Below are 6,872 nucleotides of genomic sequence, written 5' to 3' on the forward strand. Positions count from 1 at the left end.
ACTAGCACCACCAATAGGTCTACTGCGATCTGACCCGTTGGGGTAAGAATAATATATTGACCACTGTTTGGGTCCAGGTACCTCCGCCTTTTACTAGAGGGCTTGCCTGATTCTCTCAATCTATTCTAATCCCTTAGATGGAAGTTCTAAGTACATTTTATCAAAATCAACGGGATCCTCGCTCCGATGGTTGAAAAATCCCAGTTACAGCGATAATACATCACAGATTTACTCTGGATTATGGTCTTAAGGTTAGTAGTTGGGCTACTTTATACCTAAACATTCTTAAATGGGAAGCCTTTTTTGCATGCCTTTCTGAATGCCGTCTCTCTCCTTTGCATGCCGTAATTCATGTATCAAATCTAGGGTGTTTTGAGTCCTGATCTAGTCCTGCTGAGCCTGGGGACACTGATTCTGTTTGGTGGCACTCCTTACATGACGCCTTCTGTTTACCCTTTATGTATACTCACATTTAGGGGTATTAGCAGGACAGGAGCAGATTCCTCCTCTTTTTACTTGAGCACGGTGTATTCACATATTAGCGCCTTCTTATTATGTATATATATTTGTTTAGGGAAACTAATTATGACTCTCATTTTTTAGAATATATCAATATCTCCTGATGAAGACGTAACACAAAAAATGTTAACACGTCGAAACCGGTAGAGAAAGTGTGGATAAGGCTATTTGAGAAGACCCTCTATTCTTTGCCTATCCGAACCATTGACCACTCTCAAGAATTATTGTGGTTATTTTGTTTGTTGTTGTTTCTTACAACATATAATAATTTTTTTGTATAAATAATCAGATTGTGAATGAATTTTGATGTTTTACATGTGGTTTTTACTTGTACTTATTGATGTTGTGTATGAATGAGTTACTGTATGGTGTATGGCTGAAAATAAATGTGTGAATGAGTTTAGAGTATGAATTTTATGAAATTATGATGAGTTTTTAAACAAAAGTGTTCTGCTACCATGTTTAATTAAATAAAAAAATTTTTGAGTGCAAAATAAATTTGTGATTAAATTCACATAACAAGTAATGTATTAGGTTTAATTAAATCCTTAATACGAGAAATTTAAATGATATTCTCTGGATGTTTTTTTCCGAGACTAGTCTTTATCATTAATACCCTCTTCCAGAGAGTGGGGTTTCCTGTACCTTTCAGAGAAATATTAATTCAGCCCTTGGCTGTGCAGGTTATACATTATGACTATGCTTATACCCGATTCAGGGTATTGTTATTACTACTTGTAATTTATATTCCTTTTCTTTTCCATTTATTGCACTTTGGGTGTCTCTTGGTGTATCTTAGGCTGGTGGTTCTAGATCATGGCAGAAATAGATACTATTTCCTTTACGGAAGCTCAAATCTCAGAACTCATAGAAGGACCTTCCTTTTTTGAAAATCTACAACTTCCCATACAGAGTCAAGAAGCTACAGGTGAAGCACTTTTAAGGTTAAAAAAGAAACAGTTCCGCACTGAAATGCATGGGCATATACTAAAAGAATATTTAAGATCTAACATCATCCCTCAGGGATTGCAAGTGAAAATTATTCCCTGCCTCTTTTTAGACGATAAAGACTATAAAATAGCATTTAGTCAAGTGGCCACAAAGTGTAGCCGCGATCTACTAGTTCTAACTATCACAACTGCCCAAAGAGTCAGCTCTATGATTTTGGAAACATTATCTGAAAAAGAAAAAATCTTTCTGACAAACAGTTTAATTACTGAGGCTAAACAAAAATTGGAACAGATAGAAAAATCCTTCCAAGAGTTTAGAACTTTAACCATTGAAAAAAAGACTGCAAAATTAAAGAAAGATGTCTCCCTCTTTAAGAAAGAACAGGTCTATCCATACCTGGTGGATGATTTTAATCCCCAAACTGCATGGAAGAGTAATGCCAACTGGAATGGGGGAGGACCAAATGTGAATGATAATAATAAAAAAAGATGGGTGACTTTTTCAGATACATCTTCGAGCAATTCAAGCAATGATGATTTCAACAACCAATCCCTGGGTGAAAACCCTTTTCGAGGAAGGGGCGGCCGAAGAGGCCGCAGAAATGCCCCCCGAGGCCGAATGAATCACAAAATGTCCCTGCAGAATACCCCAGGACAGGGTATGATGCACCGCGATTTCCAGACTCGCAACCGTGCATACAGGTGGTAAATCAAAATCAACCACAGAGTATCGCTAGTCATATTCTACCCATTTTCAATCTCTCTTCGCGGGTTTTAACACCAGCAGAGATCTCGCTCCTAGAACGTGGGCTTTCTTTTGTTCCAACTCAGAACCCTAGTGCCATGTCTATAATTAATGAAATAAAAGGCTTCTTAAGAAAACTGAGACTGCGCTTCTATTTCTTGAACAATGATATTCCTAGAGAACCTAATATCTCTGGTCTGTCTAGACCCTCTACCTTCACCCCTAATTCTAATGATCTTCCCCCAGAGGTGATTATTTTTGAAAAAATGGTTCTTAAAGAAATTGAACAAGTAATTCGTCACTCAAGGACCCAATTTGGTCCCAATCTGAAATTACAGGAATTTCAGGCAATTCAGACATTAGTTGAGGATCGCTCGATAGTGATAAAAGCTGCTGACAAGGGAGGGGGTATAGTGGTCTGGGATGCCTTTAAATATGACCAAGAAGTGCTTAGACTTTTGTCCATCCCAGGACACTATACCAAAATCACTAACGACCCATCTAAACTAGTGAAGGCTAAGATTTTGGCCCTTACTGAAGAAGGCAATCATGCAGGGTTCCTTTCAAAAAAGGAAACTGAGTACATCAACTTCTCAGAAGCAAGAATGCCCCTCTTTTACATCATGCCAAAAATACATAAAAATATGGAAAATCCACCAGGTCGACCAATAGTTTCTGGGTGTGGTTCGTTATTGGAGCCTATATCTAAATATATTGATTTTTTCATAAAACCATTGGCCATGGCAACCCCGACTTTTCTATTGGACTCACGGGATGTAATTAATCTTGTTGAATTAAAACCATTTAATCCATCCACACAAATATTGGTTTCCTTGGATATAGAGGCTCTATATACCAATATACCACAAGACAGGGCCATTGTAAGTCTGAGGACGTTTTTGGATAAGCGACCACCTCCACATTCTGTTCCCACAGAATTCTTATGTAAAGCAGCTCAATTGGTTCTTAATAACAGCTTCTTTAAATTTAAGGAAGATTACTTTTTACAAAGCAAGGGAACGGCTATGGGCTGTACTTTTGCCCCCAATTTGGCTATACTTTTTATGGCACTGCTTGAGGAAGAGAAAATTCTACATGTTACCAACCCATATAGAGAAAAAATCATGATATATCGGCGATATATCGACGATATATTTATGATTTGGGAAGGATCATTGCAGTCACTGCTGTCCTTTGTAGAATGGCTAAATCAAGTAGATGTTGATATTCACTTTACTTTTGAATACTCTACCTCGAGATTAGCCTTTCTCGATTTGTCCATCTTTGTGGAAGAGGGGATTCTCCATACGGAATTATATAGAAAGGCAACAGAAAGAAACACTACTCTAAAATATGAGAGCCAACATCCGGCTAGTCTTCTGCGGAACCTACCGTACGGCATGTTTTTACGGCTTCGTCGTAACTGTACTGATATTAACAACTACACCAAACATGCTCTGATTTTAGAAAAAAGACTTTTGGAACGAGGATATCCAAGAAAGCTCATAAAGCAATCTAGAAAAAGAGCTCGTTTCACAAACCGAGAGGCATTATTGCAACCTAAAACCCAAGTAAAGAAAAAAGAGGAACTAGTTTGTGTATCAACCTTTTGTCAACACAGTGAAAGCATTAAAGGTATTATACTAAAAAATTGGCGCATCTTAAATGTATCGGGCATTGCACTGAAAAAAACTCTTTTTGCATTCAAAAAGAGTAAGAATCTTAAACAGCAAATTACCCGGGCCAGCAGAGATCACGCGAAACTATCAAACGTGCGCGATTTGAATCAAAATCCAGTCATTGGTCATTTTCCATGCACCACTTGTATAGCGTGCAAATTTTCAAAAAAGACTACTCACTTTTTTAAGGAAAATAAAAATTGGGATCTTCGTACCTTCACAACATGTAAAAGTAAAAACGTAATTTATGCAATTACTTGTCCGTGTAAAAAAATGTACATAGGAAAAACTGCTCGAGAAGTGAGTACCCGCATCAATGAACATCGTTCCAAGATAAAAACACGTAACTTAAATGCCCCGATGGTCATCCATTATGTGGAAATGGGCCATAAAGCAGACCAGATGGAATGGTTCTGTATAGAAAAGGTATTTGGTCAAAATTCGATACAGCTTGCGAAAAATCTAACTTATAAAGAACAATTATGGATTTTCAATTTAAAAACACTGACAGAGGGGCTAAACACTATAGAACCCTGGCATTCAGACAGTTAATATTCGCATACTTCAGGTTAAACAAGAATGTCGCGGCACTCAAGATTAACTTCCTGAACTTTAGGTAATGGTCTTTGTGTTTATAGTTACTTACTTAACTCTGTGGGTTGGTTGAGGTGTACTGCTAATTCTTACAAATACTCTAATGATTACTTTTGGAGCGTTTTCCCGCCGTCTCTCCCGTTCTTTTTGACACGCTGTACATTGCGTGCAAGCACGTAACCACGTATTCATGTAACGGATAATACGATCACGTGAGGAGTTCAAACTGATTATTTAAACGCCCAACGAGCGCCGCCTCCCAGATGCGATTCTACGGTTTGCATTGAAAGTCGGGGAAAGTGAGCGTGCGAGACCTGAACTGAGAATAGGTTCAGCATTACGTGGGCTGCCAGCTTCAGGTAAACTAGATCCACACTTCCGTTTTAATGCGGAATTTTGTTTACCTAGTTCTAACTAGCATTTATCTTTAGGTAATAGTCTTTGTGGTTATAGTTATTTACTTAACTTTGTGGGTTGGTTGAGGTGTACTGCTAATTCTTTCAAATACTCTAATGATTGCATTTAGAGCGTTTTTCCCGCCGTCTCTCCCGTTCTTTTTGACACGCTGTACATTGCGTGCAAGCACGTAACCACGTAATCACGCAACGGATAATACGATCACGTGAGGAGTTAAAACTATTTAAACGCCCAACGAGCGCCGCCTCCCAGATGCGATTCTACGGTTTGCATTGAAGGTCGGGAAAAGTGAGCGTGCGAGACCTGAATTGAGAACAGGTTCAGCATTACGTGGGCTGCCAGCTTCAGGTAAACTAGATCCACACTTCCGCTTTAATGCGGGATTTTGTTTACCTAGTTCGAACTAGCATTTATTAGTCAACCCAACTGCATACTTTATGGTTGTTTTTATAAATTTACTAGCTTTAAGCTGCTCATACATTAGTAGGATATAATTACGTGACCTAAATTGATGACTCTAAATTATGTTATGAGTCTGTCAGCTGAAAAAATGGGTAGATAGTGTAACTATGATATCACATAATTATTAACATCTTTCCTTCTGCTTATATATCATATTTTAGGTTTCAATCTCCTGGTAACTGCAGCAGTTCCTTTTGAATAAAAATCTAGCTAGAGGCACTACTAGCACCACCAATAGGTCTACTGCGATCTGACCCGTTGGGGTAAGAATAATATATTGACCACTGTTTGGGTCCAGGTACCTCCGCCTTTTACTAGAGGGCTTGCCTGATTCTCTCAATCTATTCTAATCCCTTAGATGGAAGTTCTAAGTACATTTTATCAAAATCAACGGGATCCTCGCTCCGATGGTTGAAAAATCCCAGTTACAGCGATAATACATCACAGATTTACTCTGGATTATGGTCTTAAGGTTAGTAGTTGGGCTACTTTATACCTAAACATTCTTAAATGGGAAGCCTTTTTTGCATGCCTTTCTGAATGCCGTCTCTCTCCTTTGCATGCCGTAATTCATGTATCAAATCTAGGGTGTTTTGAGTCCTGATCTAGTGCTGCTGAGCCTGGGGACACTGATTCTGTTTGATGGCACTCCGTACATGACGCCTTCTGTTTACCCTTTATGTATACTCACATTTAGGGGTATTAGCAGGACAGGAGCAGATTCCTCCTCTTTTTACTTGAGCACGGTGTATTCACATATTAGCGCCTTCTTATTATGTATATATATTTGTTTAGGGAAACTAATTATGACTCTCATTTTTTAGAATATATCAATATCTCCTGATGAAGACGTAACACAAAAAATGTTAACACGTCGAAACCGGTAGAGAAAGTGTGGATAAGGCTATTTGAGAAGACCCTCTATTCTTTGCCTATCCGAACCATTGACCACTCTCAAGAATTATTGTGGTTATTTTGTTTGTTGTTGTTTCTTACAACATATAATAATTTTTTTGTATAAATAATCAGATTGTGAATGAATTTTGATGTTTTACATGTTGTTTTTACTTGTACTTATTGATGTTGTGTATGAATGAGTTACTGTATGGTGTATGGCTGAAAATAAATGTGTGAATGAGTTTAGAGTATGAATTTTATGAAATTATGATGAGTTTTTAAACAAAAGTGTTCTGCTACCATGTTTAATTAAATAAAAAAATTTTTGAGTGCAAAATAAATTTGTGATTAAATTCACATAACAAGTAATGTATTAGGTTTAATTAAATCCTTAATACGAGAAATTTAAATGATATTCTCTGGATGTTTTTTTCCGAGACTAGTCTTTATCATTAATACCCTCTTCCAGAGAGTGGGGTTTCCTGTACCTTTCAGAGAAATACCCCGTCCCGGATACACCAAATGCATCAGCTACGTCACGTCCTACACGCTGCCTCCAGACATCTTGCTAGAGACAGTGGCATCAGCCTCGGCAGCAGACCCCTCCAT

This window comes from Ambystoma mexicanum, chromosome 10, assembly GCF_040938575.1.
Source record: "Ambystoma mexicanum isolate Mex_15411 chromosome 10, UKY_AmexF1_1, whole genome shotgun sequence".
NCBI classification, from domain to species: domain Eukaryota; kingdom Metazoa; phylum Chordata; class Amphibia; order Caudata; family Ambystomatidae; genus Ambystoma; species Ambystoma mexicanum.